Genomic DNA, 12,962 nt, shown 5'->3' on the forward strand with positions numbered 1-12,962 from the left:
TTGTATCATACGTGTCTAGCTGGTGAGCAGTAACTTTATTTATAACATCAAAAAAAGATATCAAGGCAGGGATCCAATTATTTTTGTTTTAAATAAGGTCCAGCCTTTAATACCCTCATTGGTTTTATGAAGGTCATTAAGTATGAGTAGCAAAATCAAAAAATGGCATATGGATTCTGTGTAAATAAAAATGTCTCCAAGGCTCATTACCTTTGTCATCAAGCCTTTTAAATTATGCTGGAGGTAAACCAGGAACAATTCCATGGCAGACAGTGGAATCATAGCTAAGTAAATGTACTAAATGAGCCCAGTGGATACACAATACACTCTTATACACTCTTATTTTTGTTCATGTCACTCTCAGAAACTTTTTTTTCCCAGTTGCTTACTGGGCAGCTTTTCCTTTTTATAAGAAAAATATATTTTCTTCATTATTTCCTTTTTTTTTTTTTTTTAAATTCCTCTGAAAATGTGGCATCTTTTCACATTTTTGGAGGGAGAAAGGAAAGAGGAGAAAGTGATCAGCAAGGATCAGATTTCAAAAAAACCTGATTGTTCTCCTAGTCCATCCTCCAGGAAAAAAATTCTTATACATTTTCCATGACTTTATCCAGTTCAATTTTTCAATAAGTCAAGCAGGTGATCTTCTAAAACATTAATCTGCATATTAATTCATAGCCTAAAGAAACTCAATATGCAGCTAAAATTTTCCCTTCTTGCTTCCTCTTGCAGCTCCACTAGTACCAATTTCACTGCACTGTAGGAGTGCAGTGGCATGGGTTTAATCAGTGGTGAACTGGTAAGGAGTGCTCACCTACTAGACCTTGAGGAGTAATGAGCGTACAGGAGAAATGGAGAGTTGCAGACCAGAGGTTAATATGCTGGCAGAATTTATTAGTCATGTGTGCCTGGGAATATTATATTTGGAATGTCTTTACACAGTGTGAGGAGGTAGTTGTGCAACGTGCAGACAAAGAAAACGACAATCCAGGCAGTTTTCATAAGTCTTTTACCTCTCAGTGAGAAATAACACCCCCACAGGCAGTGCAATAACATTATCATTTCTGTAACAGCAATGCCTTCAGGCTCCAGTGGAGATCATGGCCTCATCTGCTTGGAGCTATGAAAGCATATGCTTAAGGTCTATCTTGAGTGTTTGTGCACTTATTAGAAAACTAGAGATATAAGCAACTTCATGTTGCTGTCATCATTTTACAGGATGTAGGTGGAGTAAACAAAGCATGGAAAATGCCAACAAGTGGCATAAATCCCCCTAAAATCCATTTGGGGACTAGAACACAATTGTACTGATGGCCATACATTGCTTAGTGGTGACGAGAATCAGGGGTTAAGGGGAGATGGGTGAGTCACTAATAGCTTCAAAGATTGGATCAATGACGTTACTCTAATTGCACAAAATTCTACTTACATGAGAAAGGATTTAAAAATCAGACAGTGCAGTACGTATGAAATGGCAGAAGCCAGATCTAAAACCAAAAATGTCACATCGCATTACTCGTGGCATTTAAAGTCGAAATGAAGGCTGTTTTTTTTTTACCTTTCACAAGCATATTCAACAAAATGTTGAAATGAGAGTCACAAACACTTGACTTCTATAAAGCATTGGTATCTCCCGAGTGTTGAGCAGAATTACAGATAAAGAAAGCAGCTTACAAAACTTCCCCCCTTTTTCAGTTATGGCTATTTGCTCATCTGCTGGTCAGTCTTCCAATGATGAGGTCAGCACCTGCTGACACAGAGGATTAGTACTGAAAAAATAGCTGTAACCTTTCTATCGAATACATGTGGCAGGATAAAACACATTCTTTGCTACTGGCTATACCCATGTACTTGTTATGGTCACAGAATCAGAATCATTGACAGTCCTGGCTTGAAAAGGACCACAATGATCATCTAGTTTCAATCCCCTGCTTTGTGCAGGGTTGCCAACCACCAGACCAGGCTTCCCAGAGCCATATCTAAACTTTAAGTTAGTAACTGAGAAAGCATATTAAGTCCTAAGTGTGCTCAGCAAGATTAATAAGTAGGCAGTGAACCTGTTAATACAATCTCAGGATACTGTGGGATAAAAAATTGTAATCCAGTCCTGCTCTCATGGCAGGAGCTATCCTCATGTGTTATCATCCCTTAACGGTGTCTGATTTCAAGGTGTTCCTGGAGGTGCAGTTCGTAAGTGCTTTTCTTCCCAGCTGAGACCAGCTGAGCTGAAATTAAGTATAACCGAGTATTTTTGCTCCACCGATCGTGTCAGTCTGCAGTGCTTCGGATGATGGAAGCTGAATTGATTCTGAAAGTTAGAAAGGACAATTGTGTTGGGAATCTGTTCTTCCTTACCGTATTTCCTTGTCCCTTGCTCAAGTGCTGTGGTGTGCAGCTCTAAATGCATTCCAGACATGCATCTCCAGTGTGTTTGTTTCCAAACCCAAGTGTTTCCAACATTCTCTGAGAGCTGAGTGCAGAAACATACTTGAGCATTCAGTTATCTTCCTGAACAGGTCTCCGGCAGGTGGGAAGTTGCAGAAACCTCTGCACTGCCCACCCTCCTCGCCATTCAGAGGACTAGCAGCATCCATTGCTTTCCCAAGGCTGGAAGCTATTGAACTTGCATACATAATGTACTCTTGGCTTCCCTCTGTGCATTGCAGCAATTGAAAATGAACATGAGGGGACAGAGCCTATTGGCATGAGCCAACCTCTGGGCACTGAGTAGGAAACTGAGAGTAGGTGACCCATGTCACCTGTAAATCTAAATGTGCATGGCTCTCATGAAGTTTTCCACGAGGGCATCCAAAGAGGAAGAACAAATTGTCAATAGCCCTTACGTGGCAGGGCTGTGTTTCATCCTCCCACACTTTTTTCCATTTTTTTCCCTTTGAGTATTTTTCTTGGGAAAAAATATTTTTAAGAGAAATTTTTAGGAGGAAATTTCCAGCTGGCTCAACTCTAGAGAAATTCTTCCAAGAGCTCATGTCTTTCTGTTCTGCTCTGCACCCCAAATTAAATGGACTGTGTGTTTCCTTGGTATCTGTGTTCCTGCAAGTTCACTGTTAGAGATGTTAATCTGTTTAATAATTCATCTCCAATGGCAGTGACTGTTTGGCTGTTCAGATCAGATTTTTATTTTCTAAAGGCACTCCATGTGCTTTCTGGGGTTTTCCTCTTTTGATACTGATCAAAAGAGTTTACCATTGACTAAATCAGCCTGCATATACTTTTGCTCAGTTTTGTTGGTTTTTCAAGAGAAGACTATTTCAAGGGCAGAATTTTCTCAGCTTTTTGGATGATGCTCGGATGAAAACAAAAAATGCTACATCTGGTGAGAGTTAATTATATTTCAAATCTGTTACTAATTTGGCTTGGCTTATAAATACTAAGTAGAACATGCTCAGTGTTTGAAGAGTGAGAGGATGCTTCTGTGCAAGTTGGTTGTGTAAGTTAATGGCTCCATAGAGGGATAACAAGTGAGCTTTTGACAGCCAGAGTCCTCTTGCTGTGTGCTGGATAAAAGCCTGGATAGAACTGACACCAAAATCAACTCAGGACTAAATCCACAAAAGGGCACAGTACGGGGATATGTGGTCTTGCACACAAAGCAGGGAAAGATAAGTCACTGTCTCTCCTTATTCAGTGCTGTCTTACGCAGATGAGAATTTTAAGCAAGGCTCAGTCTTCTGAATAAATCCTGAGTCATTTTGTTTTTGTTTTGTCTATACCTCATGTCAGTATATCATCATGTTTCAAACATGAATTTCCTGTTACATGAAGGGTAATATAACATCCATATATTCCAGATGTGAAATCGGAGACCTAGAAAGAATCCAGAATAGAATAGAATGGAGGTTTTCTGAGTTTCAATCCATCCACCTCCTAACAAGATCAAAGGTTTAGCTGTGCTTTAAGCCTCTGGAAGCCTAGAGAGGAGGCAGGTGAGCCAGGTAGCAAACGGTTTCAATAGCAACAGAGCTCTGTGGTAGAAACAGCACTAGTTCAGTGATGTCCAGAAGCAAAAAGCAAGAAGGGATTGCCTAAACAGCCAAGAAAGATAGAAGGCATCATTCTCTGGGTGTCAACTAAGAAGCTTTATTTCCCACCCTCCCAAACCAACAACCTGAACTACTAGTTTATTGCTCTTAGTCATCACTAATACAGGAGCTATTGTGTTAACTTTCTTTGAAACACGCTGAATAAACCTAAGAAATTGTATGTTAGGGCCACCAGAGCTCTTGACCATCCTGTGGATCCTCACACCCATTAGTGTCATGATTTTGAAACAGCAATGATGGAGAGATGTAGAGCCAGGGCTGGGCAGAGCAGCGTTTGTCTCCTCCCAGACCATAGGTACCTCAGCTGATTTAATAATTAAATGTGGTGTGGTCATTGGATGGTCTATCTGCACATCAAGTCTGCTACCAGAGAAGTTAAAGCCCATGTTTTTTTAATGCCTGCGTGCACTCAACAGACAAAGAAGAAATTGCAAGTATAATGGCTGAGAAGACTTATATGTTAACTTCTTTATGAAGTGAAAATATTTCCAAAAGCAATGGTACACATAAAGCCCTCCCACAATGATATTTTTCCCTGAATGCCTATGGTATACTTTTTGAGTCATCACTGCCAAAATTTGACATATTTGCCACGTTCCATGCTGAACATAATTATATCTTTGCCACAAAGATGGAATTGGACTGCAAAGACAACTAGTCCTTGAAATTCTAGATGCTGTTGAGGTCACTGGGGAATGAAGTTGCTGAGCATGTGGTATTGATTTTGAGAAAACTCTCAGTAAGATATACCCTGTCAAATGAAGAGCTGGTACTAGGAAAAAACAGTCTAGGGATATCTGGTGACTTGCATGAATTTGAGGGTCTTAAGTTACAAGGGCACTTGTATCAGTATAAAAGCTGCATGAAAATATCTTTCAGGATCAGATTACAGATGTATATTGTGACCTATTCTTTAATTTTTAATTACTTTTGTCCCCATGGAAGTATTAGGTTTTTAGAGACTTTACAAAGCAGACAGCCTGTGCAAGGATAATGCCATTCAAATGAGATTTGCCAAGCTACAAGGAATATTAAAAATTCATGCAAACACAGAAACCAAGAAAATTCCTTGTATAAGTTGACTTATGATTGCTGTTAATTTACATAGATATACGTGTATTGTGATAGATATGTGATAGTGTATTTTTCTCCTCCTGATTGGATGCTTCCTCTTCACCAATAACCCTGTGTCCAACAACTTTTAAAACTCAGGGATGAAAGAATATACATTTGGCTCTGAAATCCTGCTCAGATAGGAAAACATGGGCTTAATGAATATTCCTAATCTTCTGAAGGATATAGAGAGAAAGGAACATTTAGGAGATGTCCATTCCACTTCCTTCATCATTTAATCTAATCTGCAAATAATGAAGAGGGATGTCTTTTCAGGCCGAACTACAAGAATAAGATTAGATTTAGTTTGCAGCTCAGTCCCAAAGAGGATCTTTTGTTTGACATTTGTAGATGATCTGGTTTTCTATGGGTTTCAGCACAGATGTGCATCTAGTGGTATTTTCTAAGTTCTTGTACTTGTTGGGTAGATCAGGAGACTGGATGCTTTGGGTTAGATCCATCATGTATTGGCCAGTTTAATTTCTGTAAAAAAAAAATAACTGAATGTATGGCTTTGCCCTGAGGAAGGGCATTAACCATAAATTTTGGATGCTCACATTGACTGGCATATCTGAATGCAGAGGTGGGTCTTGCCACTTGTAAATGTCTGAAGAGCATTTAAAACCTGGCCCAACTTCTGCCCATGGCGTGAACCATTCCAGAGAGTTCATTCAAATTAAAGATGACTGAGTAGCTGGAGGGGTGAGTGAGTCAATTGCTTCAGCTGATGTGTCACTGATGGAAATGAAAGTAAGACAGTCCTGCAATTTTGATAATCTTCACTGTTATTAGCAACAAAGATGGGCAGTTGTATGGATAGGTAGGGATCTTCAAGAATCTGATGTTTCAGTCACACTTTTTTTGTAGATCTTTTATTGCATTGCATACTCCTACCTTTTCATGATCATATTTACTTTTAAATATAACCTTTTCAGGAGTGGCCGTGTCTTTGTTTTATGCTGCCTGTTAGGCATAGCAGGGCATTGTGTTGTCTCTGACTTCTAGGTGTTACTGGAATGCAAACACATGGAATTGATAAAGCACAAACATCACCTCCTAGGAATAGAAAATTTACCACAGCTGTTTGTATACTTGTAAATCCCCTTTTTCTTGCCAAGGTACTGAGTTGGGGCAGTTCACAACTAGTATTTCTTAGGAATAATCTGTTTAGTTAGCAGAATCAAGTTGTTATTACTAACAGTAGATTGTGTTTTCACACAGTACACTTGTAGCTAACACATGCTAAGTGGTTGCAGTAACAGTTGGGAGACCAAACCTGTCTCAGAAGCTCAGCATGAATGAACACATGCCTTCTTGGTAAGTGTCTGGAAAACTCATTTGAGTCCTGTAATTTATCGTGGTTATGTATATTCCTGCAGATAGCAGTCATCACACTCATGGATGTGGTTCAAACCATGCAGCCTCTCGTTGGTTCTAGTAGGTGGTCGTTCATCTTCAGCAGAGTTTTGGTGCTGTATCAGTTTATAATAAGAATTTGTCAGTTCTTTTGGAAATCACTGCCAATGTCTAGAGCAAACCATCTCCTGGGAAACCTAACAATATTACCTCAAAATACTCTGCCCAGATGAGACTATGTGGGAAGTCTAGAAAGGTCCTTTTCTTTCACCTGATGGACTTTAGAACTCCTGTACTGGAGTGGAACATTTAGATTTCTGGGTTGATAAGCAGAAATTGTTTTTAAAATAATCAGTTCTTTAAAAAAAATTGGTGTCATGAGTTTTTATCCTATGACTAGAATCCTAACCACTTTTAGTCTTACATTTCATGGATGAACTTAAATGAACTTGAAATTTGCCCCCAGCTCTGGCACTAATGTGTCACCAACAGGGAAGAGTAACTGACAGAAGAGATAACCTGAATGGGGTCAGGACCATGTTTCCTCAGCTAAAAATATAATTGACACTTTTTATTATTAGTTAAAAAACTCAACAGCTTAAAAATGTGTGATAGGTAAACAGCATTTTTTATTGCGTTCCCAAGCTGAAAAAGCAGTTTCCTGGGCATTTTTTTTTTTTTGGCAGAAAACTACATAAACTAACTATTACACTTGTAAACCAAGTGAGAAACAGTGAAAATGTGCTGTTGTAAGAAAAACACATGTAGACTAAGCTTAGCTTGATCTCTGATGAAAAAAGGCATTTTATATTTCAACAGATCTTTATCTTACTAGATTTTTATGTCTGTCATATTCGTTTCTTCCTTTTTAAAAACATTTTGCTGACATTTTATAGGACTTTTTTCAAACTTCTGAAACCCCATCAGCATTTCTCACACTCTTGTAGTCTACAGGGCTTGGCTGACAGTACTGCCATTATGTTGTCTTTTACATTTTTCTATCCGTCTTTGTGTCTGGGAAATACTGAGGTCAAAATTTATGGTACTGTCCCTGTAGATCTCAGCTAACAAAGTTGAAATAAGATGTTTAGGGGTCCTTCTCAATTACTATTTCTTATTCACAGTGGGTATAATGCAAGAACAAGAAAAATCCATCCAAGAAAACGTGCCTGGATTCAGTTCGTGCATTAGAGGTGTGGATCATTTTTCTGAGTCTTATTTAATTATGGGATCTTAAGTCAGAGAGGGGGAATCTCATAGGCAATTTATCTGTGATTAGTGCTTATTTGCCATTGTAAATGCCCAGAGTTTTAGAGATGGGTATTTCAAATACATATGTCTATCTGAAGCAAGCTTCTTTGGCTGTTTGGAAGAAATCTTTCGGCTGCTGAATTCTTTAGTTTGGTTATGTAAATAATGCATGTTAAAGAGAAGGATTAGTAGAGGACAGAGTCTCAGATGGAGAGTGACAGAGGCAAAAAACGTGTGACTGTTATAAGCATCTTCAATCAGATCAGATTTTGGTATCGATAGTGTGGTATTCAGTCTTGAAGGCACTGGGCTAACAGCATGTTGTAGATGAAGAGTATCAGTCTTCTCCATACACCAAGTTAATGACAAATTTTCCAATGGGTTGCACTAACTTTTGGGCAGCGTTCTTTTCCATTCTTCCTCTTCTCACCATGATGATTTCCACCAAATTATTTTTACCCCCATTTGTTTCATTATTTATCTCCCCTTCCCCTGATTGCTATTTGCTATGTCATAATTCATTCTGTGTGTCTCACAGTGTCCCTGTAACCACTGCACCACAGACAGCTGCTTTCTTTCTGTCCCTTTGCTTCATCACCTTAAGCCTGATTTTCATACAACTTGAAACATATTTAAACACTTTTATCTAAGTTATCTTCTCTTCCTTCATTGCTTACTATTTTCTGATATAAAAGCACTGTTTAAAAATATACAATTAAATTACTCTTTCATGGGAATTAATTAACAAAATAGTCCTTCAATAAATTTGAGAAGGAGGAAGATTTTTGGATGCTTGGTATTTCTCAGATATATTTCTTTCCAGCTCACTTTTCAAATGTGCATTACCATTTGAGCAGTTAAAGTCTCTAGTCCCTGCTCTATCACACATTTGTCATTTATTTCCTACTTTCACTGTTGGAAGGGAATTGGTCTGTGTTGAGTATGTGATGTGGTCTCTTACTAATGGCTCACAAATCTCTGCCTCTGTCAAGTGAGTGCCCATATCACATTATAAACTTCATATTCAACTTTAGAAACTTCTCAGGGGTCTGGATAGAGCTCATTTGTCTGGAACAAATTTTTTTTTCATTAGATTCTGGGTTTATATAAGCCAAACTTAGCCAGACCAAAATATAGGTTTTTAAGGATGTTTTTATATTGAAAAAGGAAACCCCAGGTGATAAGGGTTTGTTGTGGTCTGTCAGTGTAAAATGATTTATTCTGAATCCCAAATATCAAAATACGTAACATTTTTAAAATGACACTTTTAGAGAATTATTTCTTCAAGAAAAGTTCAACCACATTCAACTTTCCTTTTCTTTTTGGCATGCAGCTAAAACCATGAAATTTCAAACTGTGCAGAAAGCCTTTATTTTTGTTGTTTGTAATTTTTTTTTTTTTTGGTCATCATTATTCGTATTATCCCGATTATTTTTTTTCCTATGTGTTTCATACATGTCCCAGACCCAGTCAGATCAGCAGCCAGTGAAGACATGTTACTGTAAGTGACTGGAAAGTCATGGATTTAGGGTAGCACTCATTGCAACCCTGATGCTGTCATCAAGTCAGCTTTTCATAGCCACACCAACTCTTCAGCTCCGACTGCCGCTTTTTCCCTTCAGTGCTTTTGTTTTCATCCCCACCAAACAGGAGACATCTCTGGGGCAGCAAAGTGTTTAATAGAGCACTGGTATTGCTCCTAAACCCACGGAAATAACACGATGCAATAAGGACTTTGTATCCATCTCTGTATTTTGAGGTCAAGACTGGTCTCTTGACAGAGTAAGAAATAGCAGGGGTGTCTGGCACATTGTCCTGGCTGAATTCTAACATGGCTGTAATTGAATACATTAATGTAGTGCCTGCAATGCTTCACTCACTTGAAATGGAAGATTAATAATTAATAATTAATAAAATAATTCTATTTTCAAAGAACTTCCAGTAGAAGTTGCTGGGATAGAGCAAAGTCAGGAAGCCAGTGATGTCTCCTTTTCTCCTTTTGTCCAGTTCCCATAATGCTGCCCAGTGACTGAATTCATAATATATATATACTTGATAAAACTATTAACTATGACCTCTCCTTTACTGATGGCAAATGGTTACCATAGTAGGGCCACCGCTTGTGGGGACAACGCACATATTGCTAACAGATTTGTGAACTCCTGCAGCATCAGAGAGGAAGTCAGGCTGAGGAGACTGACAGATCCGTGGAGCAGAGGAGCCCTGGAACTGGGCACAGACATCCCAGCTGCAGTTCAGAGGAAGCCAGAAGTGGTAAATTCAAAAGACAGGCTTTATAACCTCTCCTATTCTTACCCAGAGGGTTGTTCTGGTTGCTATGCCTGCCTCCTCCTTCTTCAGTAGCTAGGTCCACACTGCAGTATAAAGAAAATATAGAGCCATTTTTTTATTTGAAAGAGGCTGAAAAAGAAGAAAAGCCAACAAATCTTAATTTATTTCTTATTCTACACTGATCAGTCTTTTTTGTTGTTGTTGTTTTGTTTTGTTTTGTTTTCTGAAGTAGAAGAAAATACTGTCCTAAGAAAGCAATGCTCCCCAGTTCTAGCTCCTGATGTCACTGTAGAACAATATCCTTAGGGTCTGTGACTTCTTGTCTTCACAGCCCCCTTCCTCCCTACGTCTATATAGGGCTCTCTATTCTCACCCTCTACCCATGACAAACACAGATGTTTATTATAGCCTTTACAATTAAGCATCGCTCTCATCATATATTTTTTTTATTCCTTGTCTGCACTTCTTGCACCTCAGCTAAAAAATCCCAATAACGGTGCTGTGGTTTAAATCACTCCTTACTTATGCTGTCCTAGGACAAACAGAGATCATACAGATAGTGGGACAGTGCAGCATTACTACTGCCCAGCACCATGGGCACATGTAATACAGAGGCAAATTCCCCCGTCACATACCAAATGGGTGGCAAGAGTCACTGAGGGCAAATATAAGTCTTTGGCTGTCTTTCTATGGAAAGCTTGGGAACACTCATCTCTAACTGCTATCAAGAGAGCAGATTCCTGAACAGTCTTAACTTCCAGCAACCAATGGCTCTACTTCAGCCAAGGTGGCAAACCCTCCATGAGACAGTAATATGTAGATGTGTACTCTTCCTCTGAGTCAAGATGTTGCATAGTTTCTGGTCTCTTATAACCCAGCCATTCTGCCATTCTGTATGCATGTGTGGGTGTGTGCGTGCCTGTGGGGAAGAGGAGACCTTCAGATATTCATTGCAGCCAGTGGAGCTGGCTAAAGGAGATGGGTTTGGGATGTCTGTATGAACGGGCTCTTTGAGAAACATTTGTGAGCAGTGAAATCATGTCTTGACTGCACAAAGTCATTAGGCATACACTGTGATGCATCCAGGCTTTGATTTCTGTGCAAAGAAGATAGGTTGCTATAATTAGGGCAGAAATTTGTGGTCAACAGGGACTTGTCTCCATGGGCAAAGGCTCCATTAAAACTGGCTTCTTTCATAAGTCTATGAATTACCACTTGCCTGCTCCCCTGTCTTTTATTTCAGGTTGTTTAATGACTTGAAAATGAGTTGTCATCTTACTTAATGTTGTACTCAGAGACCCTTCAGCCTCCATCTGTAACTCTGCTGGTTAACGGGAGACATTCTCTGCAACACAGCTCTTATCAAACCTATCTGAGACCTGCTGTAGTTGATAAGATTACCACCCCCCTTCCTACCCCAAAGTAACTTACCTCATCTCTGTACACTGCACACGCACACCAAATCCAATCCCTCTATGAGCTAAGCTCAGGTGAGCACCTATGCTCATTTAGTTGGAAATATTCCTTCTGCTGATTGATTTGGAGTTGGGGATCTACAGGCTTTTACCTACTTAATGGACACAGCCTCAGAATATTGTTTTCTTGCTCATTTAGGATCTTTAAAATATGACAATGTGGTTGCCATTAAAAAAAGAGGTTCTGGAATTATCTTGTAAAGTATGCTTACCTACAGCAAAAACTAGCTTTATTAAGGAAGGATTATATACATATTAGGAGATGAATGCTTGGAAAATATTTGCCATTGCTCAGCAATTCAATCCCAGCAGATCACATCCAACACTGACAGTAAATATACAACCAGAGGGGAACAGTGGGTTCTTTGCTGTGCCCTGCAAAGCCTGTCCAAGACCACTGCTGCACACGACAATGACAAGAATACAAGACAAACATCTGCTCTCAGATCCTTGAGATTTGTTCTTTGAGTCATCAGGTTGACAGCATTCAAAACACTTTTTATTAGAAAAAGAGAGAATTAAATGGTTGTTTGACATTGTTAGTAATTAAGCATGGTGAAAACTGCCATTTTAGCCCCGTGCCTTGACATCCAAGATAATGAACAGGTTTCCAGCATCATAGTGCTTTTCTTTCATGTTTAAGCCCCGTCCCAAATCTTTGCAGCTTAAGGACATGCAAATTTTAATTTACAGTTGTTTCAATTTTGCAGTTAGCTTGCTGCTTGCAAGGCAAGGTCTTTGGAAGTGTCAGAGAATTAGTGTGTGGAAGGAAAGCCATGAGACGTAGGTTAAAGTTCTTTACCTTCTGTTTTTAGCGGAGCAAATGCCAAACTCAGGCTTGCTATTCAGGACTTAGCTAATAAGCTGATGTAGCGTAGGAGTGAGCTGTGTACTGCTTTTCTGCTGGTTTATAGCAGCCCTGTTACTATTATGATAACAATATATTAGACCTAATTCATTTTCCCTGCTTGCCAAGACTTTCTTCTGCTTAGATGGAGGGCTAATGAGCAGTTGACAGCAGTTAATGAGCTTCTACAACAAGCTTCTACAACAAGTATTTCAGTTTTTTCACTAAATACAATTAGATATCTCTTCTAGGCATCATACTCTGTCTCCTTGGGATAATCAACACCATTAACTCCCAAGTGAGTCAGGAAGGATATGTCTCCTTCAAAAAGTGCCTGCAGTGGACGATGCTATCCAGAACATCCCTCCTTCACAGAGTAGGGGAGCTCTGCTCTGGCTCACAGCTTTCCAAACGGGTTGGAACACCAGTTCAGCTCTGGTTATTGTACAGGTGGCCAATCACCCAACTCTGATTTGTACAGTGCTGCTCAGGAAAGCAACTTCACCTTGTTGCTGCAATTGTTGGAGCAGTAGCTTACTGCTGTGAAAAATCTCTCAGTAAACA

The sequence above is a fragment of the Meleagris gallopavo genome, chromosome 1 (genome assembly GCF_905368555.1).
Source record: "Meleagris gallopavo chromosome 1, MGAL_WU_HG_1.1, whole genome shotgun sequence".
Taxonomy (NCBI): domain Eukaryota; kingdom Metazoa; phylum Chordata; class Aves; order Galliformes; family Phasianidae; genus Meleagris; species Meleagris gallopavo.